Raw genomic sequence first — 18237 nt, 5'->3', positions numbered from 1 at the left:
ATCACTCCCAAAAGAAAACCTGTATCTGTTAGCCATCACTCTCCCTCCCCGTCCTCCAAGTCCCTAGCAATCAGGAACTACTACTTTATTTCTATGTGTGTGCTCAGTCATTCAGTTGTGTACAACTCTTTGCAACCCACACACTATAGCCAGCCAGGCTCCTCTGTCCACGGAATTGTCTAGGCAAGAATATTGGAGTGGGTAGCCATTCCCTTCTCCTGGAGATCATCCTAACCCAGGGATCAAACCCAAGTCAACTGGGTCTCCTGCATTGACAGGTGGCTTCTTTACCAATAGCGCCACCTAAGAAACCCCTTATTTCTCTTGGATTTGCTTATTCTGAACATTTAATGTACGTGGGACTATTCTATATGTGGCTTTTAGTGTGACTTCTCTCATTTAGCCTAATGTTTCCAAGACTGATCTGTGTTGTAGCATGAATCAGTGCTTCCTTCTCTCTCGTGTCTGAATAATATTCAATTGTCTGAATATACCACATTTTATTTATCCATTAATTAATCAATAGAAAATTGTAATATTTCCCCTCTTTGGTTATCATTAATAATGCTGCTATAAAAAAAGACAGTAACTAAGCCCATACCTTAAACAAAAAATGAACTCAAAATACATCAGAAGTCTAAAAGTATACAATTATAGAACTTTCAAAAGTAAACATGGGAGAACACATTTGTAATCTAGGTTTAATCAGAGAGTTCTTATTCACCCAGAGCATGATCCATAAAAACCTCTTATCTACAGTCACTATAGCACAATCTAGGGGGGTTTTTTTGTTTGGTTGTAGGGGAAGGATTCTGAGTTTTCCAGTTTTATGGTTTTCTTTTACCCTATAGCTTCCCTGGTGTCTCAGACGGTAAAGAATCCACCTACTATGCGGAGACCCAGGTTTGATCCTTGGGTTAGGAAGATCCCCTGGAGAAGGGAATGGCAACCCTCTCCAGTATTCTTGCCTAGAGAATTCCATGGACAGAGGAGCCTGGTGGGCTACAGTCCACGAGGTTGCAAGAGTCAGACAGGACTGAGTGACTAACAATTTACCCTACAGCACCCTAAATTTGCCTTCTTATTTTTCTTTTCCTTTACACAATTCTTTTGCCAAGAGCATATCTATCTTCCTTTTTGACCTTTTTTTCTCCCTTAGAGGCTTTGTATTTTGCAAGTCCCCTTTAAATTTCTCCTACCCCTTTTAAGTGTTTTCTCCTCTTTTAAATCACACCTGCCACTTTAAACAGTACCTCCTCCATTGAATCATATCGACTTAAAAAATCTCTTCTCTGTAGATTATACCCTGATCTGTCCAAACACTTTCTCAGTATTTTCAGATTTAGGATAGATTCAATATTTTTGGTGCTCATTGCAAGTAAATAAAAGTAATGCGGCTATGAACATTCATATACAAGTTTTTTGTGGACATGTATTATCATTTTGGGCTTCCCTGGTGGCTCAGTGGGTAAAGAATCCACCTGCCAATGCAGGAAACGTAGGTTTGATCCCTGGGTAGAGAAGATCCCCAGGAGGAGGGTGTGACAACCCACTCCAGTATTCTTGCCTGGAGAATCCTGTGGACAGAGGAGCCTGGCAGGCTATAGTCCATAGGGTCACAAAGAGTTGGACGTGACTGAGTGACTAAGCATGCACATTACCATTTCTCTTGGGTATATACCCAGCATTGGAATTGCTGGGTCAACTGGTAGTGCTGTGTTTAACACTTGGGAGAACTACCAAATTGTTTTCCAATCTGGTCTCACCATTTTCCCTTCCCTCCAGACAAGGATGAAGGCTCCAAGTTCTCATCCTCACCAGCGATTGTCAGAGCCTGTCTTTTGATTATAGCCATCCCAGATGCTGTGCAGTGATAACCATGGTTGGGATTTCTATTTCCCTGATGGCTAATGAATTGAGGCATCTTTTCGTGTGCTTATTGGCTGTTTGCATATTTTCAGCACATTTGTTGTTAACATGATACATTTGAGGTGGGGATGATAGATCTGAATATGCCCAAGGGGTAACATATGTCTTATAAAGTGGGCATGTATGTGAGCGGATGAGACTGGACTTTGAGTTTTGTGATAATCATCACATGGGTGGTTATTGAAGTTGTGCAGAGATCTGAGTTCTAGGAGGAGAAGAGCAAGGAATCCCTGAGCCTTGGGAAACATCCATCCTTAGTGGGAGAGTTAAATGGGAGAAAGGGAAGAAGAAGAAAAATGATCAATAGCCAGGTATGGACCTAGGGTACCTCCTGAAAAGCAAAATTTAAATTTAAGGAATTCTGTTAGGATCAGTGAAATATCTGAGGTCAGTGGTTTCTCTCCGAAATAGAACAGTCCCCAGGAAGATTCTTTCCTGTTCCAGAACAAAGCCAGTAAGATTTCATCAGGTTTTGTTATTAAAAAAAAAACTATTTTTATTCTCCTTAGGGTATTATTACCCAGTGCTTCTGACATCAGACTGCTAGACCGCTTTTATTAAAACCAGTGAAATACCTTAGAGATTCAGAATGTAGAGTTATTTTCCCTTATAATTTCTCAGGCCAGGAAAATAGTCATAGTTTAATGGGAGACCTGATTGTTGGTTCTAAAACTTTTCAGGGTCCACAGCCTTAACCACCCCCCGATTTGTTCTTTTTGTACCTTCATGTCCAATTTCTTGACCCTAATTTTGCTCTATTTAGAGAACTCCAAAGAAAATCATGAGCATTGTGTATCTTTCTCGACTTTACACTTATCTGGTTTCTTTAGATCAAAGGTATGTAGATCAGCTCCCATTTTCATGTTGCTTAAAATAACTCAGTCTGGTTGGGCAGGTCAGTGTTTGGTTTTGATGCCAATTTTCCATTTGTGTCTGAGATCAGAGCGTTTCCTTGTATATGATGTTATCTAATCAACTCCAAATTTCTCTAAAAGGGCTCTTAGCAGTTCCTGCTTATCCCTCTGATTTCAGTGCATTTTATGCAGCTTCAGACACAACTGACACTCACCCAGGTCCATTCATGGAAAATAAAGGTCATGGCTGGGGCACCGATCATCACCTCTCCAGACTTCTGTTCAGGCTTGTGTCTGCGTATGTCAATCTTTTCCATTTTCTTCCTGATTTAGTAGAAGCAATCATAACAGAATTGGCTCTGAATGTAGGCTGCCATGCTTCTTTGATGAAATTCACCAGCAGGCAGGCAGCTGAACCTCATGACTGAATTCACCCAAATGCATTTTCAGAGGCGAGGAGCCAGCCCAACACAGGCTCAGCGATGGAGAATCTTTCTCTGGAGAATACTCCTTGGGCTGTGTCTGCTGGTGATGGCTGGTAGCTGCTCGGTACCTCGGTGATCCCTCTGCACAATCCCCCCAACCCCCACCCCAGCTGTGCTGCTCTCTGCACATATGCTTGTCCATCTGATGTCCTACTGTGTGTGATATAACAAGTCAGGAAGAGGCATGCATTTTCAAATTCTACTATCTCAGCAACGTCTTAATTGGGTGACTTTGGGCATATTTTATGTGCACGCTCCAGGCCTCCGTTTATTCTTCGGTAAAGTGAAGATAATTAAGGAACCTGTTTCATAGGGCTGTCGTGAGAATTAATGAGATAAGCTGTAGCAAGTTCTCAGTACAATAGGAAGTGCAAAATCCAGCTTGTGTCTTGTTAGTTATTAGCCCCATTTGTTACGTATTCGCCCAGTGGTCTGAGCCGGAAACTTGGGTCTTTACGAATATCTGCTTCTCTCCTCCTTCTCTGTCCCATCGGCCTCCTCCTTCTGGTCATCCTGTCATAGTCGGTCTCCACTGCCACCTCTCTTCCCCGCTGCCCTGCAGTACCCCAGGCCCTCACCATCTCCAGGGCTCTGCTGGTCACCCTCCACTGGTTCCTCTCTCCACTGTCATCAGACACGTCGAACTGAACACTAACTTTCTCTCTGTGAGATTTCCTTGGGGCAAATTTTGAGGCAATATATCACTTGTAATTTTAATAAAATCCCTCTCTCCCACTTCTGATTTTCTTGCATCTTTTTGTCACATGAAGTCTCATAATCTCCAGCCTGGGGCTATATTCTTCAGTCCTGTTTGCACCAATAGGTTTGTGTATTATTTTTCTCTCTTTTTTATTATTTGAATTATGAAAGTATGATAACATATTTACAGGAGATTTGGAAAGTATAGAACAAAGTTACATATAGTTCAACTGTATATTACAATTATACTTTATAGATAAATTAAGATTTTTAGTTGAAGTTTCAATATCAATCTCTCAAATAATAGTAGAATGAATAGACAGAAAAGTATTAATAGAATGACATAGTAGATCTGAAAATTACTATGAACCAATTTGACATAACTAAGATTTATACAAATTTTCACACAACAGCAGGAAACAAATTCTATTCAAGTTCCCATAGACTATAAACACTGGAGACACTGGAACACATCCAGGGATATAGAACAGGGTGCAAAAATTTTATGGTCTAAAAGTACTGAAATCATACAACCTCTATTCTCTTATTGCTGTGGAATTATGTTACAATCAATATCAAAAGCTATTTGGGAAAAACCCACATATTTTCAAGCGAAATGTGACATTTGCCAAGAGAGGTTTATGCATTCTTAGAAGAATAGGACTATTTGTGGATGATGCCTATTTGTGTGGGCATTTTTCATTTTTCAGGTACATGGTCCAGGCCTGTAGAGAGTATGTATTTTTCCATATGCATTTTTACTGTTTCAAATATTATTTTAATTGTACTCCTGCATACAACAAGAACCATGCTATCATAATTGCATACTTATCATTACATGATAACGAATCACATGTCAGTTTCACAAAGAACATCTAAAGATTAAAAAGCTGATTTGTTATAGAAAGCAGAGTAGGAGAAAATAATGAGCTATAATTTTCATTTTTATTAAAGAGCTATCCCTCTGAGAAGAATCAAATCAATTAATAATATTCACAACTATTACATCCTGCAAATAATATATACCTGGGAAAGTTACAAAGTCTCATGTGCTTTAGTCATTTATTATGTGTTTTGGTTTCTTTTTTGATTGATTCTGTTAATATAATATAATGTTTTACATTAACACCATTACAGTGATAATCACTTATTTATTTATAGAATTAGCATGACAAATCTAAATTTTAACTAAATAGTAAAGCCTTGATTTAATGAAAAATGACAGATACATTATTCTTTTACAAAGAAATTTTGCTGTTTCCCCATCTCCATAAAGTGAAAGGGTTAGTTGCTCAGTTGTGTCTGACTCTTTGCGATCCCGTGGACTGTAGCCTGCCAGGCTCCTCTGTCCATGAAATCCTCCAGGCAATAATATTGGAGTTTGTAGTCATTCTCTTCTCCAGGAGATCTTCCCGACCCAGGGATTGAACCTGGGTCTCCTGCATTGCAGGCAGATTCTCTACCATTTGAGCCACCAGGGAGGCCCATCTCCATGAGTTAAACCCAAATCCCCATAGCATGGTACCCAAGATGAACCTACTAATCCAACTTCCTCCTTCCTTGCTCCACTAACCAGGACCTTGCCCTCTAGTTTGCTTTCCTGTTTTTTTTCTTTTCTCTTCACCCATTTAACCTCATCGTGTTTTCCCATGCCTTTAAAAGTCCTCTTTTAATAGCTGCTTAATAATCTATCGTATCATTAGGCCATAATTTATATACCATCCTCCTATTGTTGATCATTAAGATAATTCCAATGATCTAATATTATGAATAATGTTATAAAGAGCATCATTGTTCATTAATTTTTTTGTCTACAGTAACAGATAATTTTTTGGAGTAACTTATTGATGACCTGAAAACGGGCTTAAAGTAGCAGTTAGCAGCGACTCCCGTGCAGTATAGACAGCAGACAGCAAAGCACCCTCATGGGGAAGTGGCGGAGCCGGGGGCAGGGGGCAAGGGAAGATGAGGACAACCTGTTAGTCACTGATTTCCCATCCGTCATTCTGCATCTCGTCCCCCAGCTCAGAAGCTGACTTGTCCTCTGCAGATTCTTCACCATCTGAGCCACCAGGGCAGCCCTGTTACCAGTCACTCTGGAAATAATCCTGGGTTTGGAGTGGGTGAATGACCATCATAACGCAGCTGGAGCATTTGAGAAAGTCCACCTAAGGGCCGGGTACCTTCCCCTTTCTTCTCTGACTTTGATTGACACCTTTCTACTTTAGTGAGTCCTTCCTTCCTTCTTCCTGCCTCCCTGCCTTCCATTCTTTCAGCAAACATACACTGTGGGCCAGGTATGCGTTTCCTAGTGTGTTAGAGGGACCCAGAGGTGAATGAGACTCGGCCCCATCCTAAAGGAGTGACCCTCATCATTCGTCATTCACAGGACACAGAGTCAAGAATTTGATGCCTGTCCCTAATTGCACTGCTCATGTCAGTGACTCCCTGCTCTTCCTTGAACTTGTATTGCCCTATTTTCTCTCAATTTAGGGTAGAGACATTGTTAACACCCAGACTCCTCCCCTTACACTACCTTAAGATATACGAACATGCACAAGTTATATTTCTCTAACATGCTCTCAGCTTCCAGATGAAAACTACTTCGTTACTGCCACTACTAGCATCATTATTAATAATCTATTAATAATCCAGTAATAATATCCATATGACCAGCAGCACAGTATTCCCTGAGCCACTCCTCACAACAGTTATTATTTTATCTCTTTTTATTATTTCCCCACCATCACCCAGGGGCTGCTCAGAAAATTAAAATCCAATAATAAGAATGAAGAATAATTAAAATAACACCAAGAACAATAGAAATGAGATGACAAATACTGAGAGAGCTAAGAAAATTCAACCAAGGGGCTAAGTTCCCTGTGAAAGGTGCCAATAAGATTGGCCAGGAATATGTGACAAAATCCTCCCAGAGAGCTTGAAAATTCTCTGCTTCTTACTCAATGGCCTTTTTGCCACCGAGGTCTCAAGAGGTGCTAGGATGTATAACACTTATTTAGCTGATCCTGCCAAAAATGTGCTGCAAAGGCGAAAAAAAAGATCAAGAAAAGGAAGGACAACTCTTTCATTATGAGAGCCACACTGAAGAATATTTCCCCTCTGGCTAGACACTGGCGAGACTCCCAGGCTCTCTCCCAGCTGTCCAGTTCCTGTGAATGCTTTGCAGGGCTTATGGGGAATTTTACACTGTATTTCCCACCATGTTCTGTGCACCCTTACTGAATCTGATCTCAGTTTCTCCATCTGAGAAATGGATGCAATTACCAGGCATACAACTCATGAGAAAAGTTGGGTAAAATGAATGTTTCTAAACGAAACATACTATAGCAACACAGCAGTCATTTTGATGAAGCACTTGGGTATTGAAAGTCTGAGGGGATGGCAATTTACTGCCTGAAACAAAATCAGGAGGAAAAAAAATAAACAGAATAGTCAAGTTCTGTTTTGTGTATCCTGTGGCAAGGTGTTTGGCTTTGAACACCTTTAAAGTTTTACATTTAATTGACCCTCAGTCATGGCTATGTTCACCTGATGCTTGGCAGTTTCTTTGAGGGCTTTTGTGTTCTGTAACACAGGTGTTCCTTCCGTTAATTTTATGACAAAGATGAACATTGCCAGGCCATGCACATGTTGGTGAAAGAGCGCTGGAGTGGTGGGAGTCAGAGACCTTGGCCACACCCCAGGTTTTCCATTCTGGACAAATATCCTTGGGTACGGTTGGGTCAGTCTGTGTAAACAATCAGAGCAGTTGTTGTTGTTGTTTAGTCCCTAAGTTGTGTCCGACTCTTTGCCACTCCGGGGACTGTAGCCCGCCAGTCTCCTCTGTCCACGGGATTATCCAGGCAAGAATACTGGATTTGGTTGCCATTTCCTTCTCCAGGGGATCTTCCTGACTTAGGGATTGAACCCATGTCTCCTGCATTGCAGGCATATTCTCTTCCACTGAGCCACCAGGGAAACCCCAAAGCAGTAGAATCCTCCACAAATTTCATTTCCTTGTGTCTCGGTTTTGTAACATACAAAAAAAAAAAAAAAAAAAAGTAGGGCTTTGGATAAGCTGTTCCTCTCAACACTGATTTAATTCCCACTATATTGAAAAGCAGAGACTACTTTGCCAACAAAGGTTCGTCTAGTCAAGGCTATGGTTTTTCCTGTGGTCATGTATGGATGTGAGAGTTAGACTGTGAAGAAGGCTGAGTGCCGAAGAATTGATGCTTTTGAACTGTGGTGTTGGAGAAGACTCTTGAGAGTCCCTTGGACTGCAAGGAGATCCAACCAGTCCATTCTGAAGGAGATCAGCCCTGGGATTTCTTTGGAAGGAATGACGCTAAAGCTGAAACTCCAGTACTTTGGCCACCTCATGCGAAGAGTTGACTCATTGGAAAAGACTCTGATGCTGGGAGAGATTGAGGGCAGGAGGAGAAGGGGATGACAGAGGATGAGATGGCTGGATGGCATCACTGACTGGATGGACGTGAGTCTGAGTGAACTCCGGGAGTTTGTGATGGACAGGGAGGCCTGGCGTGCTGTGATTCATGGTGTTGCAAAGAGTCGGACACGACTGAGCGACTGATCTAATCTGATCTGATCTGATTTTGAAAAGGAGAAATGGGTCTAGGAAAGATGCCTTGTCCTCAGTCAGATGCCTCAGTTGGATGCTGGAAATATACAGCCCTGTGCAGCCAGTCCTAGATTCCAGAGCTATTTCCACAAGGCAGAAGCTCCTTAGTATTCAACAGGCCGTGGAGATAGTTACGCCTCTCCTCTACCTACTCACACACCTTTATCTGTCCTCCACCCGTCTGCCAGGTCTATTCCACTGCCCACACATTCCGAAGTCCTCAGCAGATGCATTCGGTTAGGCAGCTCTGGAAGTGGCATGGTCTGCCCAAGACAAAATCTGCTCTGCTTAGGAAGCATTGAAGCTCCTGGGAGGGTCCAGGCAGCCCACTGCCTGCTCTGGCTCCTCCTAACATCAGTCAGTCCAGTGCTGGCTGCTCCTGAGAAATGGATCTCACTTTTTGTTCCATCTCATTTGACACTTTATCAGCTGGAGATGACAGGAAGCCAGGGATCTGTCAGCTCCCAAGATACGTAACATATCTGCCGAAAACTGCTTACTCCCTGGCAAGGCAGCCCAGGACACAGCAAAGACGAGAGAAAGAGGTAGATGATCAGCTTAACTCAAGTTCATTAAAGTCCTGCAAAAATCCCCCTGGCTTCTCTTTGGGCAGCACAGGGGAGGAGAAAAGAGGGAGGAGAGGATCGCCATCCCTGCTTCTGTCCTGGAAGCAAGCTTGTCCATCTCAGCTGAGAATTCAGTGTTCACCCATCATATCCTCATGTATTATTGAGACATGGCTTTACTTTATAAATAAGCCATTATTTCTGTGCAGGCACCACTGCCATGGCAAGAACCCTGCATATAATAACTGTCCTTGGGGAGCTTAAAATTATACCTGCTCCTTCAAATGCATGAGAGTGCTCTACCTTTAGAATTTAGAAAGTTGACATCCTGTGAATGTCAAGCTGTCGGGCTAGTGGTGTCAAGGGGAGGAGGGCAGGAATGGACACTCACTGGGTTCTGATGTATTGATATCTGGCACTAGATAAGGTATCCTCTTAAATATGGCAGCACACATAAGAGGGGGCCATTGGTCACGTGAGATGAGCCCCATCCACTTTGTGCAACGAGGGCTAAGAAAAGGCAGTTGGGAGGATTCTAGGGGAATGGAAGGGGAGGGACATATCACAGAAGCACAGGAGCTGGACTTGGGGGGGTCTCACCCCTTTGTCTTAGGACCTACTCTAGGCTGACCACAAACAGCCCTCATGGAGGAGAATCTCTGTTCTGAAGTTCAGTTAGCCTGCTTGCTCTGCTCCACGTCTCAGTAGAAGAAAACCCATTCACGTTATTTGTTTTACTGCCCCTCTGTTTTTATCTGGTATAAACTGTGTTGACTTTTTCAGCGTTTTCTTATTTGTTATTTCATTTGCCCTCCAGAACTCAGAAAAGAGCATCAGACATCATTTTCCTTCTCCCTTCCTGATCCGGGGGAAGATGAATGGATCTGGTTTTATGATGTCTATGCTCTCTGCTCCCTTTCCCCTTTTTCTTTCTCTTTTATGTGCCTCCTCCCCCTCCCTTCCTTTGGCTTCCGCAAATATCTTCCGCTTAGAATCAGATGCTTGGTTGCTGCCCTCGAGTGAGGCAGGGAGGTGTGGGGGGAGTTCCCATTCTTCTCAAACTCTGTCAGAAATATAAATACCCAGTACAAGGTTGACACCCCAGGGCCCGGGGTTGTATCTGCCACATTTTCTCTTTCTTGTTCAATTCAGTTTCAGGAGTTATATGGTTTATTTTTTGAAATGAAAATTAATTTCTGGACAAGAAGAAATATGCCTGTGCAGGGGCCAAATTTGTGTTTTCTCACCACATGGCTGTAATTCCACTATAGCTCAAATCGACTCATCCTCAGGGCTTTTCCCCCTCTCCGTGGTCCTGAGGTTGCAGGGGTGGCCTGGAGCAGGGGGTTTCATATAGCAGTGGTGCAAGGGGTTGGCGATGGATGGGCTGGGTTAGCCATCATTCCCAGATCACTCCCCTCAAATTCTTTCTCTGGGTGGACATGTCCAATCTGTACAAACACGGACGGAGCTGGGGCTCAGGTCTCCGGTGCAGTGAGGAGGTTGGGGGAGGTTGGCGGCGATGGAGGTTCCCTTTGTCCTGTTTGTTGCAAGCATTTCCCTCCTGTGCTTTGAGATGTCAGCAACAAGAAGGCTTTGACACATTTCTCGTGGTCCCTGCACATTGCCCATGACCACCCTCCCTTCCAAAAGCCTGTGTTCACCTGCTAAGAATGGTCACTGTGAATTAATATCAAGGTAAGAACTTGTGAAATAGGGCAGAACCAACAAGAAATTTTCCAGAGTAATGAAAGTGAAGTGACTTTTATGTTGTATTCAATATTGTGACTTCTAGAGGAATTTCCAGGAAAACCATGGCCTTTCTTCATACCCCAACTCCCACAGCTAATTCTAAACTGCTTATATATATGTGTGTGTGTGTGTGACACACACACACACACACACACACACATATATATATATATATATATGTAGCTGTACCACTGTTTGGTATAATTAGATATATGGTCCTCAGGTGGACATCTAGTCTTGCCTATAAGCCATGTATCACCCCCCAAAGAAGCCTCTTTGATTCTGACACCTACAAAGTGAATACAAACTATTTATTCACATTGTAGCTAGCCTTCCTCCAAAATCCCCATAATATGCTGGGTCTGAATGATTTGTGTATGGAGAAAGGGTTGTTCAGACATACTTTATACATTGGAAAGTCAACCCGGGAGGTGTAGACAACTCTCATTAAGTGAGCCAAGGCTCAAAATGAGATTACATGTTCTTTCAGATTGAACTGGGGACTGAGGGATGTGGGCTCTGATCTCTCCAGTGCTGTCATAGGTCCCCAGTGGCTATTTCTCTTTTTTCCATCTGCCAAGTGAGGTGAGGTACCAGTCCCTTTCCACACACCCTGCTCACAGCGACATCTTAAAGATGATTGAGTTTCAGTGACTCCCAGGCAGAAAAAACTTTCTCACAGCCCTACTCCATCACTGTAATTATTATTATTATTATTTTAATGAATCAAATTATGGTTGGATGGCTTTTGAGAAGTCAAAACAGTGTACTTTTTTGGAGTGGAATAAACATTAAGGATGGGTTTTGGAATCAAGCAGTTTAAGATTTGAATCCCAAACTTACCACTTACTACATTGATGGGCAAGTTACTCAGCCTCTGGGAGCTTTATTTTCCCACCTGAAAAGTGGGGGTAACAGTGCCATCTATGGAAAGTTATAAGGATAAGTAACCACCTTTATTACATCAGTACTCTTTCAGCACTGAGAGAAAGAATTCCATGTTTGAGTTCTTTGTAACTAAGGAAGCTCTTACCACCACACACTGGTTGCAGTTCGCCTGTGCCCCTTCTCCTGTCACTTCTGATGCCTGCAGAAGCTTCCGGAATCCAGTGTGCTCAGAGCCATGTAACCGAGAAACGTCCTATGCTGAACCCTGTTGTGTGCCTCCCGGTCCAGGGCAGGAAGCCCCTGCTTGTCACTCAAGGGCTCTGCTCCTGGTCAGAGTCCCCATGATTGTCCCCAGGAGAGGAGCCTGACAGGGTAACAGTAGGTCTCAGGTGGGAAAATGCAGCTGCCCAGGGATGCCTGAGGTTCTGGTTTCTCGTCACTCCTCAATACAGACAGACACCCAGCACCAGCTGAAGGTGAAGACTCTGCAAAAAACCCCAGTGAAGGGCTCAGGTGTACGGGAAACACCAGGAATGAGGAGAGAGCTAAATGCCCAGCCCTGAGACCCAGGAGTGCGATTATCTGACAGTTTGGCTTAATGGAAAAATCGATGGTTTAGGAGGTGCTTCTGGGTTTGAAGCCTCCTTCTGACAGGCTCCTGAGCACGGTGCTGAGTCAGCGGCTTTCTTCACAGACTCCCAGTTTTCTTCGTGACTAGATCAGACTAATAGTTCCCTCACGGGGCTACAGGGTGAGTGTTCAAACCCCAGCCCAGCCAGTGAGCACCTCCAGATCTCTGGGAAAGCTGCTTACAGCTGTCTGCCTCTGTTTCCACATCTGTGAAACGAGGACACTATTTCTTGCCTGTCTCGCAGGGCATGGTAGGGAATCAACTGTATGATGAACCCAGGAACCCTAGGGTGCCCAGCACCTGAACTCATGAACAGTCCACAAATACACTGCCTATAAGTAGCAATTATGGATGCTATTATATTATTGATTTTAGCTTATTATACACAAGACTAGATAACTGCATTCTGCTGCTCAGTAGTGTCCAAGCACCCCATGGACTGTAGCCTACCAGTCTCCTCTGTCCGTGGGCTTTCCCAAACAAAAATACTGGACTAAGTTGCCATTTCCTCCTCCAGGAGATCTTCCCGACGAAGGGACTGAACTGCGTCTCCCACATCTCCCACATTAGCAAGCAAATTCTTTACCACTGTGCCACCTGGGAAGCCCAGACTGGATAATACTTACCTACAAATTGGACTAGACTAGGACAGCAGTTGAACCAAGTGTGTGCTTTTAAATGGCTCATACTAGGTAAAAGTCCCAGAAAATTTTTATTTTCTGAATTTTTTTTCATGACTCTGGAGTTTCCTTTCTTAAATTCATGATTCTCAATCTCCCTCTCTCTCTCTGTCCTCCATGCAGTAAAACAGAGCTGCAGGCGGTCAATTTCGAGTCAGTGGGCTGTGGAAAGCAGTTAGAATAATAGTTTATTGACCCTGAATGTGGCAGCTGGAACTGAGGGCAGGCTAGTCTTGGGCACAGTGTAATTGTCACGAGGGAAGTTTGATCATCTTTGATCATGTCAGCAACCTTTAAGAAACAGGATGTTTGCAGAGGAACGTGGTGAGCACAGCCAGAGACCAGGGAGACAGCCTCCCCAGAGAAGGAGGGGCTTGGGTGGAGTGTAGGCAGGTGGGCCACAGAGGTGACGGCTTGCTCTCTGCACCTGAGCATTGACCTTGCCTCCCCGGCTTTGGGTGTCTGAGCGCTGAGCAATGACTGGAGCTCTGAGTTCCACTGGTGATGCTTAACGCCAGTTTCAATGTGTCAGAGCCACAGAAAGACTCTCTGCTTTTCAGATCATCTTTTGCAACTGGGATTGTTCCTGAATACTGACTGGCCTGCTTCCTTCACTGAGATGATCACAAACCTTTTAATGGAAACATAATTAGGAAGTAAACTATAGTTAAGCTAATTTAATATTTTAATATTACAAACAAACTTTTTGCAAGCATAATTTCAAATAAGGGAGAGAGTTGAAGAAACTCAAAGAGTCAGGAGAGCATGAGTTAGTGAATGAGTAAACAATGATTTACATTTTGCCTAATTTGTGAGCTGCATAATCAAAGAAGAAAACAAGACTCCATAGTCACCGAATAACATACACTTAATAAAGAAACTCAAAATGTATTAGTTCTGGGTAAAATGGGTTGTGGCCTTTAGAAAATATTTCTAAATAATATGTTACCTCATTCTCTAAGTGACATTTTTACTTCATTGGTTGTGCTTATATTTATTCCCTTTGTGATCCTTGAGTTCAACTACCTATATTGAAAAAAAAAAAAACACACCATGTTAGTATATTTTTTCCTTTTTAAAAGAAAGCACCAATACAACTAAAGAGGACATGAGTCTTTCTTGGTATCTGCCATATGCATTGTGGCTGAAGCAACAAGCTGCATTACATAGAAACTGGGATTGTAGCTAAAGAGCTTCCGATATTAGATAAAAGGCACTTATGTCAGTTTCAAGATGTTATGAGCTCTGAGTGAAATATATGAGAGGAGGAGCATGAATTATTTCTTTTCATTTAATATCTTTTCACTAAGAGCAGGGGAAGTCCTGGTGAACAAGCTGGTCAGGTAAAAACCAATGTAAGGAGAACTGACTGCTCTGGGAGAAAGAGAAAAGGGGCTGTGTATTCAAGTAGAATAGAATCTAGTTGAAGGGTGAGAAGATAGAAATGAAATAATAGTTTGTTTTTCATAGCAACAATCCAGCAAGTGCACAAGTTAAATTTGTGGGAGCTGACTGCCTAAGTGCTGACTCTCTCTAAAGAAACGTGTGAAGAAGCATCTCTGAAGGTTGACACAAGAGGCTGATGGATTCAACTTCACTTTTTTCAACTGTTTATGCATTTATATGAACCATCTGAGGTCTTTATGCTTGATTGTTCAGTCAATTATTGCAAGAAGGGATTTCAGAAAAACCATCTCTGTCTTTTTTCCCCCCCGCCCTGCTCATGAAGTACGCAATTGTTTCCACAAGAGCTGAGACATGGTGCTAACCTCACAGGCACATGCGGAAGACTTATCAAGGTTTTTTTTTATGAACTTTTTCCTTACTGTGTGTTTCACTGACTACTGTTAACATTGTTTTTTTCACATTTTAAAACTAATGATTCTTGGTTAGGATAGATCCATGTCTGATGTCTGATAATTATTTAAGAAACAATTTTGCAGAGTTAGAAGAGAAGTAAAGATAAAATGTGTTATGAGATTCACATTTACAAAATTTCCTTTTAAAAATCAACACTCTATTTTCTAGAAACCAGAGATGGCAAGTTTCTGAAGAAACTGTGAAACAAAATAAAACCTAACAAAACTTAAGAATGGGACCTTCTTAGTACTCTTCCTCAGAAGGGTAATTTGCTAATTTGCTATGTGGATTTTCTCTCTCTTTTTAAAACTGTATTTAGTTATTTTTGGCTGTGCTGGGCTTCACTGCTGCTTGGGCCACTATCTAGTTGCTGTGCATGGACTTCTCATTGCTGTGGTTTCTCTCGTTTCAGAACTTGAACTCTAGGTCACATGGGCTCAGTAGTTGAGAGCAGAGGCTCAATAGTTGTGGTGAATGGGCTTGGTTGCCCCATGGCATGTGGAATCGTCCCAGAGCAGGGATTAGACCTGTGTCCCCTGCATCAGCAGGCAGATTCTCAACCACAGGGCCACCAGGGAAGTCCAGTGTGGATCTTCAGTGCATTCAGGGTCATGGATTCAATGAAACTTAGTCACCAAAGGCAGTGTCCCTACTAAATACTTGGCCAGAAGAAAGGTACGTCTGGCAGAGGACATCCCACTTCCCAGATGTACTGATATTTGCAAGTCTTTGACCCATTGCAAGCCATTGGCCCTTTACATCCATATCTCAAGAAGAACAGGCAAGAAGCAATGAGGTTGGGAAGCTGTGTGAAACAGTAGAAACAACTGTTCTTATTTTTCCAAAAATGTGTACACTCTTCAGCATGAACCAGATAAACCAGAAATTTATCTACAGTTTGTTTAACCCTGGGCAGTGCTGTTACATCGAGGACAATCTCCAGTTCTTAGACACTATCATATCTGCTCATTTCTGGCACCCCAACCAAATACAGTTTTGTTGATCATTTCTATTTTCCTCAAGGTTTCTTGTGACTTCAATCATCTCCCTGCATTTGATTGGCTCTTAGGATGAAACCTCAATGTCGTTTTATACTGGGAGCTCTTGATGTTCCAAACTTAGCCCATTTTGGGGAAGCAAGTCCTATTCTGCCTCCTATTTTTGGAGACAACTGATTTTCTTTGTCACCTGAACCAAGCCTCTTTACCTTTCCTGATTTTCCCAACTGTGAATTAGAGGTAATTATTCCTAACCTGAAGGAGTCGTCGAGAGGATCAATTTGTTAATGTTTGTAAAGTACTTTGGATACATAAAGTGCTAAGTATTATTAAATTCCATACAAATAAATTGAAATCTAGACTCTAAAGGGACTAAATAATTGACTTTATTCTTGTGAGTTTATAATATTCCAACAAATGTACAAAATGTGGGTATTTTTTCTATCTTACATTTGTATGGATATTATTATTGTTTGTAATACAGAGCATGCAAAGCAACCCCTCCTTCCTACTCAAGTTAATAAAAACGTAAAAGAAATGACTGTCATTATAAGCAAAGTGAGTGTCCCAGGGGAAATATCCCCCAATTTCAAACGTTGCTGGCAATTTCCTCTTCCAGCCGTCTACAGAAAACCTGCCCCGAAAAGGTAAGAGGAACCAAGAAGGCAATTAAGGAATTGAATATGGATTAGACAAGCAATGTTAAAAACTCAAGAATCTCCTAATTATGGTGCTTTCTAGATTCTGAGACAGTTGGGGTAAATAAGCAAACTTAAGGTGCTTGCCCTCAAGTCCAGTTTCTTCAGGACCTGGGTACAGATTAGGGCACTGGCTGTACCTTGTCCAGCCCCAGGGATGTTCAGCCCCGGGTGATCACATGTCCCTCTGACATCACCACACTGCACTGTGTCATCCCTGCCTGTGTCACATGAGAGTTGTTGGAGATTCCATAAATATTAGACCACCAGGGCCTTGGGCTTGCACGCATGCTCATCTCTGGGGTAAACGCAAGCACTGCCCGCTGACACAGTCCCTTGATGAGGATAGCTGAAGCCAGAAGCAGTCTCCGCCAGTTATAAAGGGGTGATGCTCTTTTTTTTAGGGGCTTTTTTGAGTTTTAGTTGTGGCATGTAGGATCTTTCCATGTGGGGCACAACTCAGTTGCCCTGGGGCATGTGGGATCTTAGTTCCTCGACCAGGGATCAAACCCATGTCCCCTGCATGGGAAGTGCAGAATCCTAACTACTGGACCACCAGGGATGTCCATGGGGTGACTCTCTTTAAACAAACCCTGGCCCACAAACCAGTGACTTCCGCTGGGGTTGTGATGACTTGCTGATGGGTGGGGCCTCCAGAGACCACTCTGTGGCCTTAGAGCCTTGGGTGAGAACGATGACTTCTCCCATCTCTGGGGCTGTTTCCTGGAGCTGTCCTGTGGGGTGTGTAGGATTCCGCAAGAGGACGGAGCATCTGGGTCCTGCCTGCAGTGGGGGCTGGGAGGCCCATCGAGACCTGGGTGAGGGACTCTTTCCCTCAGTCTCCTCCTCTTTCAAGCCGAGAGGGTTACTGAAGCTACTACCCACCTTCTAGGATGAGGACAACGTGGAACAATAACTGTGAAGGCATCGGAAAGCATACACGCCCTGTGCAAATATGATGGATCCCATGGGAAGCACCCTTTCTCCTGTGAGCAGAGTCATCTCCCTGGCTTAACAATGCCTCGGGCTTCAACACTCCATCCACCGCTGCTGTGGTTCATGCCTGGGGAACCTCACATCCCGACAGATAATAAGTGAAGTTTTAGCACTGAAATAAATCCCTCTCATAGGGCATAAGAAACCCCGTTGTTTTTTTTTCTCTTTTAATTTCACCAAAGGAAGAATTTCAGGGGAATAACTTCCTTCCCTTATGGGTGCCTCTTTTTCTGCTTTTAGCCTGGGCTGCTGGGTGGCCCAGGGCAGCGGACAGGGCACTGAAAGGGGACCCAAGTGTTCCAGCCCCTGGGCCCATGTCATCACTCATCTGAGGACATTTCATTTGCCCTCTCCAGGCATCTTTATATCCTCCTGCTCCCATGGATAACTAGAAGGATAAAGTAAGTGGGTATGATGGAGAACAGGCAAACATCTTCCCTCCAAAGGTGACTTTCAGGGTTGGAGAGATGTAATTTATTTCTCTGTGGCAACCATCGGGGACGTCGTCCAGAGCTGGTTGGTACACTTCCTGCCTGGGACTGGGGCACAGGCTGCTCTT

General features: G+C 43.1%; 1 protein-coding gene across 6 annotated transcripts in view; it reads left to right on the top strand.

The window, feature by feature from the left end:
• LOC102266692 (neurotrimin) overlaps positions 1-18237 on the top strand; it is a 965779-nt gene that overhangs the window by 348285 nt on the left and 599257 nt on the right. The window lies entirely within an intron of this gene.

The sequence above is a fragment of the Bos mutus genome, chromosome 29 (assembly GCF_027580195.1).
Source record: "Bos mutus isolate GX-2022 chromosome 29, NWIPB_WYAK_1.1, whole genome shotgun sequence".
Classification (NCBI taxonomy): domain Eukaryota; kingdom Metazoa; phylum Chordata; class Mammalia; order Artiodactyla; family Bovidae; genus Bos; species Bos mutus.
The sequence above is the reverse complement of the archived record's forward strand: the minus strand, read 5'-3'. Positions and strand labels throughout refer to the sequence as shown.